A 19520-nucleotide genomic window follows, 5' to 3' on the forward strand; every position below is an offset into this window, starting at 1 on the left:
AATGGTACTGCCTATGTAAAATTTATTACAGGGACAGATTAAAGTGTAAACACAATGATCTGACATGCATGACACATGTTTACGAATTACATAGGGAATGGAGATGGTGGGAAATTGAATACTTTGGATATATATAACACCAACAGCTTGTCGCTAAGTCCCAGCCACTTTAACGCAGCAAGCTTGTGGCAGGGTAGAGCACCCTTAACACATCCAACATTCAAACATCACCTCCATGTGAAAATGAAATGCCACGTAGACGACGGACCGCAGCTCAAATCCACACAGCAAAATGTATTTCAATAACAGCAGCATTAGCAGCATTATCAACCCTACGTGTTTCGGAGCCCTCGCTCCTTGATCACAGGTTCAGGTGGTCCCATTACATTCCACCTAAGTGACTTTTATAAACTGAACTTAATGTGCTCATGAACATTGATGACAGACTAATAAACATTAACATGCTTTTAAGAAAAGTGTTGGCTATTTTGTAACATTTAGCATACTTTTGTAACCTTATCTCCACTCGTGAAATGATATACAATTTCTCTTGTAATTATTAAGTTTCATAACTGCATGCCATATCAATCATAAGACTATTTTTTGGAACAAAGTTGAAAGACCATTACTTTTAAATAACATCATTACTTTTTATAGAGCACTATGCTCCTAAGACACAAAAACAGACATTTTACAACATCACACTATAATTACTTTAGTTGGAGAATTCTGTTTTCATAATTAGTCAAAAACCAAAAAGCAAACGTCTCTCTACTTTACCCAATTATTCAATGAATTTCACTTGAAAATGATTATATCAAAGCTGTTGCATTGTATACTGATGTTGTCTATTTTCTTAGGCCAGCACAAGGCCTAGATATGATGGCTCTCTTGCATTTAATTGCTTCTTTTTCTCAGCTAAATCTTCTCCCTGAAACATGTATAATACAATGAATGAAATCAAGTCTTTTAAACAAAAAACACACATTCCCTACAATGCATATGTTATTCTATAAAACCAACTTTATATTTCTAAAAGAAGGTAAGGAAAAAGAAAAAAAGAAAAGAAACATAAAAAGGACGGGATAGGGAAAAAGAAACATTATCAGAAAACATATGTATGGATAAAATACTGCTTGCAATTTATTACTTATCCTAAGTGCACTGATAGTTCCTCATCCAGATTCAATCCTCCTGGATGTAGAGTTCTGTATTTAAGAATACGTTTAGATTCTAATCTCCTTAATTCCTGCACCCTGTTTCCTCCTCTCAACCGATTAGGGATACTTTCCAAAACACAAAACCTTAATAGGTTAGTGTTTTTGTGATGACATAAACCAAAGTGTCTAGCAATTGGATATTGTTTATCATCATTCACTATTGCCCTCATGTGTTCAAGTATTCATTTTTTGGCTTTGTGAATTGTAGTACCAATATAGTACTTTTCACATGGACAAACCAATCTGAATCAGAAGGAGTAAACTCAATAATTGTAAAGGAATTGAACCTGATGGCACAAGGGACATTAAATGCACAAGGAGGCAGAGGTGCACAAGGTTACTGATGTCGCAGAAGAGACGGCAAAGAAGACAACAAAGGAGACTGAATGAGACAAAGAGATATCAAACGTTCCATGGGAATTTGCATGAGGAGACAGACAGCATCAAAATAATGAACAATAAGACAGTAGTAAATTTCTCAAATGTAATTCTTACGAAAACACAAAAGGAGGTTCCATCTTTAGGACTTTTGTTTTGTCCTACAGCATCTTTTGATTATACAGTGTGTAGAATTGATCTGTTTCATTTCTTTAGAAAATTGAAATTAAAGTACAGGTGTGCAACAGGATCATTTGAGAAGAAAGTAGAAATTAAAAGTAATCCTTCCAATTTGGAAATAGGTGATATAGAATGTCTCCAAACAATGGGGAAACTAACTGGAGATAACAGTTGGGCAGAGAATCCAATTCTAAATTTGGTAAATTAAGGTATGGAATTAAGTTTAGACTGTGGGATGAGAAGTGGTTTTAAACTTAAAGCAACCTTCTATCCTCAAATAGCAAATAGATCACTAGACACATTTGAAAAATGTATGGTCAAGGAATTTCATAAAATTGAGAAGAAAAGGAAATATGGGTATAAGAATTTGAAAAAGGAACACCTAGAAGCTATTAAGGAGTTGAAAACTAACAAGAACATTGTTATTAAACATTAGATAAAGGAAGAAATGTAGTTATTTGGCCATTGGATAAATATTTACGTGAAGGGTTAAGACAATTAAGTGAAACCAGTCAATATGAGGTGACAACCAAACAAAACATTTTGAAAGCAACTAATGAGTATTCAGAAAGATTAAATAGTTGGAAAGATGAGGGTTTCATTGAAAGAGATGAATATCTTTTTTTGAAATGTGATTTCCCAAAATTACCAGTGTTATATCTCCTACCAAAATTGCACAAAGATCTATCAAATCCATCAGGAAGACCTATTGTCTCCTCTAGAGCAAGCATGTTAGAAAATTCCACAAAATATGTTGATTTTTTTTTTAGACCGTTGGTACAATCTCTGCTGTCATATATATTAAGGATACAGGAGATTTTCAAAGAAGAATAAATGGCATTGTATGAGAAGAACTGTATATATTATTATGTTAGGATGTAGAGAGTCTTTATAGCTGCATACTTCATGACTTGAGTATAAAAGCAAGTAAAAATTTTCTAAGAGCTAGGTCAATACCATTTTTACATCATACATAGATGAAGTATATATGTTTGACAAATAATTTTTTCATCTTTAATAATGAGGTCAGCAGGCAGACCCAAGGGATGGCGATGAACACTTGCTTTGCTCCCAGCTACGCACGTTTGTACCTGGGCTGGTGGGAGGAGCAGATAATGTATAACATCTGTCAATTTGACGAGAACGTCGTCGCTTTGGGTACGCTATATAGATGACATCTTCTGTATTTGGAGATGCAATATGAATGAGGCTGTCGAATTTGTTAGGAAATTAAATGATAATTCATTGAATTTGAAATGTACAGTTCATATGCATACATCTACAATTGAGTTTCCGGATTTACAGTTAAAAGTTCAAGGCACTACATTGGTAAGCTGTCTTTTTCGTAAGGAAACAGCAGACAACGGTTTTCTCTTTGCAAAAAGTTGTCATCCAAGGAATTTGGTAGAAAGCATTCCATATGGCGAATAGCTTAGAGCAAAGAGGAACTGTAGTGCAAAGACTGATTTTTTAAGAGAAATGAAGACAATGAAAATAAGATTTCTCGAGAGCGGTTATTCCCCAAGGGTCATTGACAGTGCATGTAATAAGGTTATGATGATTGACCGAGAGAAATTGTTATTACCAAATAAGAAGAAAAGTGATGAGATTCAACCAGTGAGGTTTATTATGACTTTTCACAATGAGGCTTGGGAGGTGAAACATAGCCTAAGTAAGTACTGGGAGATAGAACTGAAGAACACTTAGTCAAACACATTGGGGAGACACCGCAGATTACATTTAGAAGGTGCACCTCTTTGATAGACAAACTATATGAAAGCCTAGTAAGATCTATCGGAAATGTTAGACAAACAACTATAAAAGTTTTTTTACATGTGGTACGTGCAAAGTTTGCAAGTATAGCAGAAACTGCAATGAGATTTGATTATCCAAAGCAACTAGACCATACATTATTAGAAAACATTTGACTTGTAATTCAGAGTCCAGTGTCTATGCATTAGGATGTCCATGTGAAAAGTATTATATTGGTAGTACAATTCACAAAGCCAAAAAACGAGTACTTGAACACATGAGAACAACAGTGAATGATGATAAACAATATCCAATTGCTAGACACTTTGATATATATCATCACAAAAACACTAACCTATTAAGGTTTGTGTTGTGGAAAGTATCCCTAATCAGTTGAGAGGAGGAAACAGGGTACAGGAATTAAGGAGATTAGAATCTAAACGTATTCTTAAATACAAAACTCTACATCCAAGAGGATTGAATTTGGATGAGGAACTATCAGTGCACTTATGATAAGTAATAAATTGCAAGCAGTATTTTCTGCATGTACATGTTTACTTATAATGTTTCTTTTTCCCTGTCCCGCCCTTGTTTTTTTTTTTTCCTTTTTCTTTTTCCTTACCTTCTTTTAGAAATATAAAGTGGGTTTTATAGAATAACTTATGCATTGTAGGGAATGTGTGTTTTTTGTTTTAAAGATTTGATTTCATTCATTGTATTATATATTTTTCAGCGAGAAGATGGAGCTAAGAATAAGAAGCCATTAAATTCATGAGAGCTATCATATCTAGTCACTGTGCTGGCCTGGGAAAATATACAACATCAGTATACAATGCAACAGCTTTGATATAAGCATTTTCATGTGGAATTCATTGAATAATTGGGTGAAGTAGAGAGATATTTGCTTTTTGGTTGTTGACTAATTATGAAAAGAGAATTATCCAACTAAAGTAATTATAGTGTGATGTAAAAAATAGTATGCATTTCTAAAAATTGTTTTATGGCTACTCAAGTCGGATTATAATGAAAATTGAGAAAACATGGAAATGCATTGAGGAAGTATAGAATGGCTGATTCATCTCATAGGACACAGATAACGATTGAATGTCTGTTTTTAGTGTCTTAGGAGCATAGCGCTCTATAAAAAGTAATGATGTTATTTAAAAGTAATGGCCTTTCAACTTTGTTCCCAAAATAGTCTTATGATTGATATGACATGCAGTTATGAAACAAAATAATTAAAAGGGAAATTGTATATGATTTCACAAGTGGAGATAAGGTTACAAATGTATACTAAATGTTACAAAATGGCCAACATGTTTCTTAAAAGCTTGTTAATGGTTGTTAGTCTGTCATCGATGCTCATAAGCACATTAAGTTCAGTTTATAAAAGTCACTTAGGTGGAATGTAATGGGACCACCCAAACCCGTGATCAAGGAGCGAGGGCTCCGAAACACGTAGGGTTGATAATGCTGCTGTTATTGAAATAATTTTCGCTGCGTGGATTTGAGCCGCGGTCCGTTGTCTATGTGGCATTTTATTTTCGCATGGAGGTGACGTTTGAATGTTGGATACATATATATATATATATATATATATATATACATATATACACACTCATACAATATACATACAAAGTGGCGCAGTGCATGCATTTGTAAATAAGGCACAGCAGAAAAGCCAAAAAAATGATGTAATGGCGGCGCCAAGGGCTCTTAAATAAGCCCCTTTTTGTTTTAAGCCTTTTCAAATGTCTTTAGAAATAGTAACAAATTTGTGAAAGTTCGGAAAGTGTTTACTTTGGTGTTTATACAAGAAAATCGTGAGTTGTGTTTCATCCTGTGCTCCTATATTTCATTTAACTAATGAAATGGCTCTTATAAGATGTACTTCACCTCAGAAACAAATCCCGGATTCCAAATTACACAGCACGAGAAACACATAAAATTCTGTTTCCAGAAGTAGTTCTGCCCCAATACTGTACAATTCTGAGTTTTGGTGGCTAGAATGGGAAATAACATGCGGGACCCGGAATTACTGTGACTTTTCCCCAAGTGTTTATTTTTGAATTATTCATTGAGAGCACCACCCAATCATTGCTGCAAGCTACGTGGTTGCTCCTGCCCCTTTCAATGCTGTTTTGCACAAATCGCCTTCCTCTCACAGCCTTCAGGCTTGTTGTTTTCATGCCTTTCTGAGTGCAATCATGTTATCGCTTACTGTAGATTTTTTTCTGCTGACAGCTGCTTCCATATTTTTTGTTACTTCGAAATACCTTTGCAAAAATGAAATATCTAAGTTTGGCAGCGAACAAAAGCAAAAGCTTTTAATTCCTCTTTTAGCAAGATAAATCCTGGCGAATTAAGGTGCCCTTTACTTGTTTTTAACAGTTTGTGAGCAGGGAAGGACCTCACATTGACATGGGCTGTATGCTACAATGTGTCCTCATTATGAAACGTGTGATAATTAAAATTCAGTGCCAACTACAAGAATAAAGCATCAGAGGCAAATAGTCTTGAACTGGCCTTTTTAGTTCTAAACTCATTTATGCATTTGTCAGAGTGTAAAACTTAGGTGTAGAAACTAGATGACAGCATTTTATGGATAGTTTTGGCCCATTTTCAACCCTTGTAGCAATTTGTCAAGGCGCACTAACAGCAAATTCAGAGGCATATTTATACTCTGTTTGCGCCGAAAGTGCGTCAAACATTTTGATGCACAATCAGCGCAAACCGTGCACCATATTTAAACTTTGACGCCCGAGCCCGCGGACATCAAAATTTCTCTGTGTGAGTCATTTTTTGGATGCGGGAAACTCCCTTGTGTTAATGACATGCAAGGTAGACGTTCCCACCCAAAAAATGACTTTAAGGCCTGTGCACCTTATTTATACTTCTGCGTCATTTTGACGCACAGGAGGGGGCGGGCCTTAAAAAATGGCGCACACCCTGATGTTCGCCATTTTTTAATGCCTGGGTCAGGGCAGGCGTTAAGGGACCTGTGGGCTCACTTCCATGGTCTCCGACCATGGAATGAGTCCAGAGGTGCCCTTCCCTGCCCCCAGGGACACCCCCTGCCACCCTCGCCCAACCCTGGAGGACACCCATGGATGGGGGGACCCATCCCAGGTAAGTACAGGTAAGTTGAGGTAAGTATTTATTTATTTTTTGTTTTAAAGTGGCATAGGGGGGCCTAATTTGGGCCCCCCTACATGCCACTGTGCCCAATGACTATGCCCAGGGGACAGAAGTCCCCTGGGCATGGCCATTGGGCAAGGGGGCATGACTCCTGACTTTGCTAAGACAGGAGTCATTTCAATGGGGGTTGTGCGTCATAAAATGGCGCAAGTCCGGTTTGAGGCATGATTTTTGCCTCAAACCTGACTTGCACCATTTATTGACGCACAACCCCCATTTTCCCCTACGCCGGCGCTGCCTGGTTTAAGTCATTTTTTTTTTACTCTGACCAGTCCGCAGCACTGGCTAAAGTCATTCCTTAAATGAGGCGCCCGCATGGCGCATAGGAATGGCGTTAGCCGGCGGTAACATTTTTGACGCAAACCATCGCCGTCGCTGGTTTGCATCAAAAAGTATAAATATGGGCCTCAAAGTCCTGTTAGTAGAAGAGACTCAAGGTTTGTGCCCTATGTCAGACATAAGAAAAAAGCAATTTTTCGAGCTCCTAAATGTGCAGGCTGGCATCTCAATAGAACACTCAAGTACAGACATAAAGGGACTGTGCCATCCTCTCAAGCACAGTGTTTTTTTTGTAGCTTGATATTTAAGACCTCACCCCAGAAACAACTTTGCCCCTCACTACAAGTGGTAGAATTTCACCCAGAGCGACAAAGGCAAAAATTGACCACTCAAACTCTGGAGACATCGGACATCTCTTTCATGCAGCAGAGGCAGCGGGCAACATCCCTGCCCGGCTATCACCAGGCACCTGTGGCAGCTCATGGGATAGAGACAATGGGGGTCATTATGAACATGGAGGGAATTCCTACTGTGTTCATGCTGGCAGGCTCATCACAGACCGCCAGCCACCTTGAGACCCCGGCTCCCGTATAATCAACATTCGGCTGGGCCGGCGGGCGGGAACAGTGTTTCCGCCAGCCAGCCCAGCAGAATGCTGGGCTGGGACATTGCCGGCGGCTCCACATGGAGCCGTCATCAATGCTGCTGTAGGGCGGGTGCAGCAGCTCCCGTCGCGCAGATCACTGCCCGTAAATCGGACAGTGACCTGCACGACGGGGCTCTGCACGGGGGCCCCAGAGCACCCCTCCCGCCAGCCAGGCTGGCGGAACAAGGGTTTTTTATTCAGAGCAGCGCTGCCCTGTCGATGAAGAATTCCGCCATTGTCAGGCTTCCTGGTGGCGGTAGCCTGGCAGTGGTATAAGGCCGCCTGTGGTGGTCCTCACTGTGTACAATATGTGGCGGATGAGACCGCCATGCTGGTGGCAGAAATTTCAAGTACATAATGAGGGCCAATGTTCCTTGTGGATAACCTGAAGCCCGCCCTGACTATCCACCTCACACACCACCCTCTCCCACTGACAATTTCTGAGCAAGCGGAAATGAAAATACATGGAAAAGGACACAGCATTACTGGGTCAATGCAGGTATTCCAGATTCCATAGGAAAAAATTGTAATTGTAATGGCCAGAATTTGATGCAGGGATACTGACTGGATCAGTAATTTCCTCCTCTGAGTACCCCCATGCCAATTGGCTACATAACTGTAATGAGGGTATTGAAGGTATGAGTTGGAAAGAATTTGTACTCCACTATCACTCTTGTTGCACAGAAATTCAAGAGTAAAAATGGTCACCAGAACTTATAAAAAGAGTATGTTGTACAACCGCACTCCAAAAGTGAAAAGTGCTAAATTAAGTGAGAGTGAGAAGTTACGAAGGGGCATATTTATACTCCGTTTGCGCCGAATTTGCGTCGTTTTTTTCGATGCAAATTAGACGCAAAACTAACTCCATATTTATACTTTGGCGTTAGACGCGTCTAGCGCCAAAGTTCATGGAGTTAGCGTCATTTTTTTGCGTGAACACCTTCCTTGCGTTAATGATATGCAAGGTAGGCGTTCCCGTCTTAAAAAATGACTCCGATGCATATGCGTCGTATTTATACTCCCGGGCAAAAATGACGCCCGGGAGTAGGCGGGTCTAAAAAACCCGCATTAGCGCCGGATTTTAGCGCCTGGGTCAGGGCAGGCGTTAAGGGATCTGTGGGCTCAGAATGAGCCCAGAGGTGCCCTCCCCTGCCCCCAGGGACACCCCCTGCCACCCTTGCCCACCCCAGGGACATTAAGGTAAGTTCAGGTAAGTATTTTTTTTTTATTTTTTTTGTGGCATAGGGGGGGCTGATTTGTGCCCCGCTACATGCCTCTATGCCCAATGACCATGCCCAGGGGACAGAAGTCCCCTGGGCATGGCCATTGGGCAAGGGGGCATGACTCCTGTCTTTGCTAAGACAGGAGTCATTTCAATGGGGGTTGGGCGTCGTAAAAAAATGGCGCAAATCGGGTTGAGGCGATTTTTTTGCCTCAGCCTGACTTGCACCATTTGTGGACGCCCATACGCCATTTTCCCCCTACGCCGGCGCTGCCTGGTGTATGTCGTTTTTTTTAACGCACACCAGACAGCGCCGGCGGCTAACGCCGGCTAACGTCATTGAATAAATACGGCGCCCGCATGGCGCTTCAGAATGGCGTTAGCCGGCGCTAATTTTTTTGGCGCTAAACTGCGTTAGCGCAGTTTTGCGTCAAAAAGTATAAATATGGCCCGAAGTTTATTTTAAAGTTTGCAAAGGTATAGGGAAAAATGTTGCAACTGGCATAGTTTGCAAAAATATGCCATTGAAACGTCTTTGTGAAAATGAGTACAGTTACTAAAATGTATGTTGCGAATCTCCTTATTTAACTAACACAATGATCCTCCACAAGGGCAATCATTAATTGTTGAAAATCACTGCCAAAGGTAAGTATGAATAGAAAAGACCTACACACACTTGTGATTGTACAAAGAAAAATTATGTATAAGTGTTGCAGCCTGGTCTGTTTGAGTGAAGTTAAAATCATACTGCAAGGCAGTGAAAAATAGCTATAAATTTGAAGAAATATTATGGACACGGGAAGGCAAAGACAATGAGTGAACCTTTGCAACCTTCGTGAAGCTCGAAAATTGGAAACTTTACAAAAGCTTTGCACATTTCCAGGTCAAAGTTGGACACGAAGGTCTAGGCTGACAGTATGTGTTAATAGGACCTTCAGTAGCGGCGCTGCGGCCTGTTTTAAAAAAAATCTCTTCATTAATGTAGTGAACACAATATTCTATACAATCGAGCGCCATGGCGCCACCCAAATCACATTGCAATGTATGATTCAAAAAACTATAACAAGAAAGGAAATGAGAAGGAAGAGAGAAAGGCAACAAACAAAAGCAGAGTGGTGATGGTTGACGGTGTGGGATAGTCTGGGAGGCTTACCAAGGCAGGGCAGCAAGGGCGCAAGCCAGCTGATCATTAGCGAAGTTTTAGCCTATGGAGTGATCTTTTGGAGTGTGATGGGAGGGGGAGAAAGGAGGACGTGGAGGCAAAGGAAGAAGCTGTAACGCGGAAGAGAGGAAGATGCCCCCTTGGCAATAGTGCATTTTGGTTTGGCATGCCACAGCCCTCTAGTTTGTTGTGTGGTTGGGAGCAGTTAAAGAGAACTCCAGTGCAGGACGTTTGCGCCTGTCAATCATTATGGGATCTGCCTATACTCCCTTCCCAGCGACACATCACTGCTAATGCCCCTACAGAACTAGGCCTCTCTGTCCATTGTGTGGTGTCTATTGTGTGTTGTGTGTCCTATATGTGCCATGTGGTGTGGAGCAATTGACATTTGAATTGGGGGTCTTGATATGTGTCTCAAGGCTCCCTGTCCAGTCCACTGTCGCTGCAGTGTCGAAGGCTCGAGTCACCTTGTGGGCTAGTCCTATGACTGTAACAGATGTGATGTGTATGGATTGGTGCTGCCCACGAAGTCATGGTGGAAGAGTATAATCTTTGGTTTTGAGTGATGTAACTAATGCGTCCCAAGTATCTAGCTCTTTAATTTGCATCCCTCTGTCCCAGAATGAGTGTAGCACCTGTGCCTCCGCTCTCGCCCACTTCAGCATATCCTTCATCCATTGGCGGGTATCCGGCACGTTCGGAGCTTTCCATTGCATCGCTAATAAGCGTTTGAATAGTATGAATGCCAATTCAATGCATCTTTGTACTTGTTTCTTCCCTTTCGATTTTTTTTGGGCAGATACCCAATAAACATGATGTAGGCGTGGGGGAGAGCGGGTGCCCAAGCAGCTTGGCAGTCAGCGCAGTTCTGTCCTGCCAGGCCCGGAGTACCGGCGGACATTCCCATACAAAATGGAAAAAGGTGGCATTAGAGTCACCACATATTTGGCACACTTGAACAGTCTGAGGAAACATGCGCTGTAGCCTACTCGGAGATAGATAGGTTTGGTGCAAATAATTAAATTGCATAAAGCGGAATCTGGGATTGCGAGATACTGTACGTATTAGCCTGAGTGCAGTGCTCCATTCTTGTTGAGTTAACGGAGGGGGTGGAACTCCATCCCACCTGACCTTCGCTTTGGGCTGGGCTACCTCCGGGCTGCCGATTAAAGCTTTATATATCTGGGAGATGCTGCAGTGACCTCCTGGGCCGGATAATAGTTTGTGCAGTATAGGAGATGTCAGGGGTTCTTTATCCCCACATTGCCAAGTCCGGCGTGCAAGTTGTTGTAGTGCACAATATGTCAGGAACCATCCCCAGTCCACTTCAAATGCCGACGAGAGTTCAGCATATGTCATCATGCGGCCTTCTGTGAACATGTCCCCAATCGTTTGTATTCCTCTCGCAGGCCACTGATATAACTTATGTTGTCTGGTTAATTTAGAGATCCCAGGGATGGAAAACAGTGTAATTCGGGGTGAGTATGGGGGTTCTGGTTGCCACCGATTATGTAACCGCGGCAGTACCAGTGAGCTATATGCATCAAAATATTATGCTGACCAGTCAGACTATTGCGATCCATCAAGCATTGTAATACCTCTGTGCCTCCTAACTTGGTGTGTACTAAATTCACCTCTGAGTTCGGGGGAGCCTGTATCCAACGCCAAGCCCACTGTATCTGGGCAGCAGCATAATATAGTTCATAATGCGGGGTGCCCAGTCCACTGAGTTCAAGCGGCAGCTGTGTGGAAGTCAATGCCACGTGCCGGTAGCCTCCCCCCAATATCAAGTCCGTCGTGAGGCCATTCAGTAATTTGAAAAAATCACGAGGAATTATTAGTGGAAGAGCATTGAAGTGATACAGCATGCGTGGAAGTATAATCATTTTGGCGATTGCTACCCTGCCCGTGGGCGAGAGCGGAAGCGATCTCCAGAAAGTCAAGGATCATTTGATTGACCGGGGTGCGCATCCCAGGTTGCCCTCCCTTAGCTCAGCAATACAGTGGTATATTTGTATGCCTAGGTATTTAAAGGTCGTATAAGACCACGGAAGTGCATGTGTCGGGGCAGCAGAACGGAGCTCCTCCGGAGTCGGCACTAGAGGAAACAGACAGGACTTGGACCAATTAACTTGCAAGCCTGATAAATCTCCAAATTGGCCTAGTAGTTGCAGCAGACCCGGGAGCGCAGCTGTGCAGTTACGTAAATATATCAGCGCATCATCCGCATATAATGAAACAATCTGATGACTATTGCCGTACAGTATGCCCCATTCCTGAGCTCTCTTCCTGAGTTGCGCAGCCAGTGGTTCAATCGCCAGGGCAAACAGGAGCAGAGACAGTGGGCATCCCTGCCTCGTGCCCCTTCCGACAGGGAACCCGTCCGAAATTATCCCACCTGTTTTAACCTGAGCAACAGAGTCAGCGTACAAGATGTTAATCCACTTTGTGAAAGTGGACCCAAACCCCAATTAGTGTAGCGTCTCCATCAAGAAGGGCCAACCCAACGTATTAAACGCCTTCTCGACGTCTAGAGAAACCGCTACTCGGTCATGGTCAAGCGCAGGTGCATCATTTATGAGCTGTAATATACGCCTGTTGTTTACAAAGGTGTTACGTCCAGGGATAAAGCCCAACTGGTCATCATGTACTGACAGAGGCATCAGCAGAAGTAGGCAATTCGTCAAAATCTTACCTATGAGCTTGCAATCCAGGTTCAGCAGAGAGAGAGGTCGATATGAGCGTACATCTAGCGGGTCTTGCCCCGGTTTCGGAAGAACAACTATCACTGACTCTCGTTGCGACCCCGAAAGCCTGCCCTTCTTAAGTGCTTTGTGTAACATTTCTATGTATGGCTTAATTAGTTGCCCAGAGAATGTGCAGTAATATTCTGCTGGGAGACCATCACTACCTGCTGCTTTGTTGCTCGCTAATAGCTGCAATGCTATCTGAACCTCTTCCTAATCTATGAGTTTGTCCAATTCACTTTGCTGCACTGCAGAAAGACCAGTCAAGGGGAGTGCCTGAAAAAAATCTTCCAATTACTCTGGTGATGATGGGGGTTGCGCTGCATATAAGGTGCTATAGTATTGCCTAAATGCATCATTTATTTCTACTTGGGTGTTAACCACTGCGCCCAAGTCTAGTTTTATCGCTCCAATTGGTCCTTGTTGCTGTTCCCCATGCACCAACCAGGCCAGCAGTCTACTCGATCAATCCCCCTCAGAATGTGTCCTGGCTACATAATGGTGATAATCGAATCTACGCAAGCGAGTGTCAACCTCGCTTGTCCGCAAGCGGAGCGCATGCAGTACCTCCGGGGTCACGGCGCCTGTCACCATCTCACGCTCCGCATCGCGGAGCTCAGTTTCTGCCCTTGTCAGCTCACTTACCAGCACTCAACGTGCTCCCCCTGCTGTCGACATGCAGAGGCCTCTAACCACCACCTTGTGGGCATGCCACTCCATAGTCCGCGATGATGCTGACCCATTATTGAGTTTAAAATAATCGGAAATGTGTTCTATCAGCTCATGGCGGAACGGTGGGTCTGACAGCAAACTCAGTTGCAGTCGCCAGGTAGGAATGCTTGTCCGCGCTCTAACCCAGCGAGTGGCACCCCGCAGTGGGCAATGGTCCGATATAGTTTTAGCTAGGTAGGAAGCCTCTGTGAAGTTACTAATTAGCTCAGTAGAACAAAGCAGTAGATCTATGCGAGTGTGGAGGTGGTGAACCGGGGAAAAAAATGAATATTCCCTTTTGAGAGGCTATAGCCTGCACCATACATCTACAAGTCTGAAGTCTGTGCTCTGAAATCCAGGTCTGAAACAATTGGGAAGCCTTCCTGCTAGGAGAGCCACCCATTGGGGGATGAGACCTATCCTTATCTATCTATCAGTACGCAGTTCCAATCGCCGCCCCATATATAGTTTGATGTAGGGTCTTGGAACAACTGGGGAGTGAGCGATAGAAGAAATTCTCCTTGTTTTGAATTGGGAGAGTATAAGCCTGTTCTGATGAGCAGCCTACCAACTAACAATCCCTCCAACTGCACATACCGTCCGTCTATATCACTTTTATGGTGCTCTACTGTGTAGGGTACTTCTGGGGCAATCCATACTAACACTCCTTTGGCATATGCAGATGTCGTGGTGCCATAAGCCAGGCCATGCCATCTATTTTTAAGACTGCGTAGTTGGTCCTGTATTAAATGGGTTACCTGTGGTATGGCAATATATGTTTTGTATTTCCTATGGTACGCATAGACTCTGCAGCGCTTATTAGAGCTGGCCATGCCTCTCATATTCCAAGTTAATATGTTATATGTGGTCAGTCCCATGTAAGTGGAAGGTTACGCGCATGTATGAGCATCATCTGGTGGCCCGCCCAAGAAAAGAGTGCTGTGCCGTGTAATCCTGTCTTCCCAGTCCCCTCCCCCCGCCAGCCCCCATCCCAGGCCCCCACCGTCTAATATGTATGAGCGAAGAAGGAGAAAAAAAAAGAAGATGAACAAAGATAAGATTCTTAGGTGAAGCCCAACTTGGAACACGGTGGCACAACAGGTGTCACACGTGGTAACTGTCATGGTATGTTCCATTAGGTGACCAGATAGGGTGTGAGGAGGCGTGAGTGTTGGTGACGGGAAGTTCATCCGTAGCAGCCCGATCCGGATGTTCAAAACCCCCGCTCCACCCTGCACCCCCCACCACCTTCGTCTCCTCCAACGTAAACATCCCCCTCTGGGGAGAGATCCCCAAAGAGGCCAATCAGCAGGGAGCACCAATCTGATCGTAAGTTCCAATGATTCATCCGATTAGACTCAGCTCTGCAGTTCATCGGCACACATTCCGATTCAGAGCTTAAATGTCATCCGCCATGCGTGTTGTGAGCTCTGGGCCAAACACTGAAGGGGAGGTGGAGACGCTGGACTGATCCGTCGAGTGATCCAAGGTTGCGCCCCTGGCATCTAGGTGAGTCTGGTGCTGCGGCGATGCAAACAAGTTGGCTTCTTTTAGATCCTGCTTCTGGCTTTCAGCCGCTTGTGCTTTGGGTCGGCGTGTTTCAGGCTTTGATTTTTTTCTTCAGCGAGGCTGAGGGGTGAGCCATGTTCCCTGCTTGGAGTCATCGTTTTTGTGTTGAGCCAGCCCCTTGGAATGGAGCCAGGTCCAGGCATCTTCAGGGGCTGGAAAGTTATGAGTCTTCTCCCCGTCTATCACCCGGAGTTGTGCAGGAAACAACAGGGAGTAGGAGAGATTGTTGTCTCGCAGTAGTTGTTTCACTCTTGTGAAGGATGCACGCCTGCGCTGTACTTCCACTGTGCAGTCTGGGTAAGCCGTTATTACGTTGTTATCTATCTGTATTGGGCCTTGTGTCCTGAAACTTTGGAGGATCTGATCTCTGTCACGAAAGTTTAGTAGGCACGCGATCATGGGTCGAGGGGGGGCTCCAGGGCATGGCGGTCCACTTGGGTTTCAGTGAGTGCGCTCCACCGCGAACATGGGTGACACACTGGTCATCATTACCTTATCCAGGAGCCATTTCTCCAGAAATATTTCGGCATTTGTGGTGACTCTGTTCGTTCCGGGAACCCCAGAAATTGAATGTTGTTTCTTTGAGATCGTCCTTATGCATCTTCTGCTCCTCTTTGTAAATGAATGACCTCTGTTTCCATGCTTTGAACTTGATCTCGCAGATCTTTGATTTCTGGTAGAGTTTCATTAAATGACCATTCATTATCAGTGACCCTGTCCGTTAATTTGCGGTGGTCCGCTCTGAGCAGATTCACTTCAACTACTACTGAGTCTATCTTCCCTTCCAGGGTGGTTTTTGTGTCTAACACTGCTTGTAGTAATTTGTGGAATTGTGCTGAGTGCTCTTGGAGTTTCAGGTTCATTTGTTGTAGCGCAGCAGCTTATGTTTCTGCCAGCCCAACCCGGGTCGGCTCTTCCATTTCAACAGTCAACTGTGGCATGGGTGGTTTTGGCTTGACCATGGTTGCGCAGGTCATGCGCCGTGACCAGTAGTACCGACCAGCCGAGCTGTCAAGCAAGTGTCCTATCCAGTTGCGGGGCAAGAGTGACCACAGAAATTACACTTAGAAGTTCTTTTGAGCTCCCTGTGTCGATGTCATAGATGGGATTACGGTGGAAATACGGCAGCTCGCTTTCCAACTATAGTGGTTACGGCCCATTCAATATTCAACTTCAGTCTGAGTCTTAATCCTGGCTGTACCAACCCAAGCGTCTCGCTTCCTGTGCTATTGAGAGGCGTTCAGGTTGTGTCTCGATGGGCCTGCCATGCCAAGGAGCGCTACATCAGGGCTAGCGTGTCACAAAAGTTGTTGAGCACCCACTCCCCACACAGTCCCCAAGCGTAGCGTTATCCCGTGGTGGTTACCAACTTTGTGGGTGCCAGTGGCAGACCACACGAGGTAGCCTCAGCCACAGACGCAGGACTCTCGTTGGCAGGGAGAACTGCGCGGTTATGCAGGATGACCACACCGCTTCATTGGGGGGCACTGTGGTCAGACCCACAGGTTGGAAAGTACTGGGTCTTACTTCTGGTGTGGTCACCAGCCTGCTCACCGACCACGGCAGATTTACTTTCTCTGTGGCCTTGTGCAATGTCCCCCTGTCCCCATCCGCCGATCTTGCTGGTGCCCCAGGGTCCTGTCCGCGTTCACCAGGGTGCCTCCACACTCCGGCGTGCAGCGCCGACCAAGCCACCCGTCTACTGTCTCCTCCGCCAGCAGGCGCTCTAGATGACCCCTGCACGGCGTTCCTCAACTCCCCAATCACAGGCCCATGTGAGTCAATCGGCACCTAAGCGCAATGGCGTGTCTCCGGATAGTGTCACTGGGACTGGGGTAATCCAGTTAATTATATAAGTGCTGGGCCGAGTCAAGTCCCAAGCTCTCGGGTGCCGATCCCAGGCCCCATGGGGCGATCCAGTGTGCGTGAGGGAAACTTTGCACGTTTATAGGCGTGGTGCGCGGCCTCATCGGTCGGATCTGCAGGTCATTACCTTCTTGCCAGGAGGGTCCCTTCGGCCGTGTTCCTCTGCGTGTCACCGCCCATCAAGGCTCCGATATGCCTCCATGATTCCATTGGTGAACGCGAGGCCTGGTCCGCAAGCTCTGGAGCGCCGCTACGCTGTCGACAAGGAAACCGCTTTCACCGCTGTCCTGCCGCTCTACGCCCGGCATCACCACCATCCAACACCCTGCTCGGCCCCAGCACCGGAGCACCCTTCACTGTGCGGCCGAAGGTCCGCTGAGCAACTGATGTTCTCACCCCTGCCACACAGCCAGTCCTAGCAAGGCGACGGGCACCAGGGCGGGCCGGGGAGGAAGAATTTGAGGAGTTTTTTCAGGGCTGCGAGCAGAGGTCTTAGAAAGCGTCCACTCCGGCCGCCATCTTGGACCCGCCGCTGCGGCCTGGTTTGCATCAAAATAAATGACTCAAATCGGGCAGTGGAGGCGTAGGGAAGAATGGGGGTTGTGCGTCAAAGAATGGTGCAAGTCAGGTTAGAGTAAAAAAAAATGACTCTAACCTGACGAGCGGCATTTTTTGATGCACACCCCCCCATGGAAATGACTCCTGTGTTAGAAAGACAGGAGTCATGCCCCCTTGCCCAATGGCCATGCCTGGGGAATTCTGTCTCCTGGGCATGGCCATTGGGCACAGTGGCATGTAAGGGGGCCCAAGTTAGGCCCTCCTATGCCACTTAAAATAAAGAAAAACAAATACTTACCTGCACTTACCTGCACTCACCATAGATGGGTCCCCCCATCCATGGGTGTCCTCCAGGGGTGGGCTAGGGTGGCAGGGGGTGTCCCTGGGTGCAGGGAAGGGCACCTGTGGACTGCTTCCATGGTCTTCCACCATGGAAAAGAGCCCACAGGTCCCTTAACGCCTGCCCTGACCCAGGCGTTAATTTTTTTAGCAAATTGGGATTTACGTCATTTTCCGGCTCCGCCTCCCAGCCGTGCGCCATTTTTGCCCAATTGGATAAATATGGTGCACAGGTGTTTAAGTCACTTTTTGGACGGGACTGCCTACCTTGCATGTCATTAATGCAAGGCGGGTTCACACATCCAGAAAATGACGCACACTGAGAAATGTTGACGTTTGAGGCGTCAGGCGTCAAAGTATAAATATGGTGTTAGGTTTGCGCCGAATTTGCGTAAACAAAATGACGCAAATCAAGTGCAAGCAGAGTATAAATATGCCCCATAGTTTATTATTGTTTTCTTTAAAAGGTTTAGGAGCTGCCACTGCTGGTGAGGAGTCGACGCTCCTCCACCCATATGAGGAGCCGCCACTGATGACATTCCAAAGCTGAGTGGTAGTTATTGCTCCAGAATCTGCACTATTCTAATTTCATAGAAAACTGGAGTAAGACAATTTCAACACCAGGAAGTATAGTCGGGTTTACATTCAAAATTACTGTAGATTTAGAACAGAACTTATATGAAGTATCCCAATGAACTGAGGGAAACTAAAGACAGCTACTCCACTACATAGGTGTACTAAAAAATAACGATGAACTATCTAATAAAATAGAGTAAGAGGGTAAAAGTGATATAGAAAGCTTAATAATGTGCTACCACTGTATTTAGGATGTCCAATTTTTCTTACTTTCAGGTTTCTGTGATTTTCAGTAATTTATCCAATATTTCTCTTATTTTACAGATTCATTATTTGAAAGATTTGTAAATCTGGGCCTAGAAACGATGTGCATGTTAGAAATGGGGTCTCTGGTTGGCAGTCAGTGTGCACTCTGTTCGAATAGGGACTCTCACTTTAGTCAAGGCAGTCAAGATACACACCTAGATAAACACTGCTCATCCTCTTGGTAGCGTGGCACAAGCAGTCAGGCTTATCTAAAGGGGAATATGTAAAGTATTAGTACCAACACACACAGTAAATACAGTGAAAACACTACAAAATTGACACCACACCAGTTTAGAAAAATAGGCAATAATTATCTAGATGAAACAAGACCAAAACTACAAAAATACAACATACATCAGTAAAGTTTTGAATTTTCAAAATAATAGATTCTTACTCCATGGAAAACTGTAGAAACGTTATTGTTACACAAAGTACCTGGTTTGCGTAAAAAATAAAGACGCCCGGTGAGTGTGCATCGCAAAAGTCAGCAATGCGTCGATTTGTCATTCGCAAGGGAGGTCGTGCGTTGTTTTCTGGACAGGGTCACCTCAAGTCCGCGCAGGTTTAGATTGATTTTCACACTGAGCAATGATGCGTGAGAAATCCGGCTGCAAGGTGATGGAAAACTGAGCTACGTGGGGTTTGCGTCGTTTCTCCAGCCGCGATGCAGGTGATGCATTGATTTCTCAGCTGCGATGCAGGTGGTGCATTCAAATCAGCTGCGAGATGGGTGGCGCATCGTTTTTACAGCCGCGTTGCAGGTGGTGCATCAAAATTTACCCCGCACTGCTTCCTGTGCGTGGATTTCGGT

The sequence above is a fragment of the Pleurodeles waltl genome, chromosome 3_1, assembly GCF_031143425.1.
Source record: "Pleurodeles waltl isolate 20211129_DDA chromosome 3_1, aPleWal1.hap1.20221129, whole genome shotgun sequence".
Classification (NCBI taxonomy): Eukaryota; Metazoa; Chordata; class Amphibia; order Caudata; family Salamandridae; genus Pleurodeles; species Pleurodeles waltl.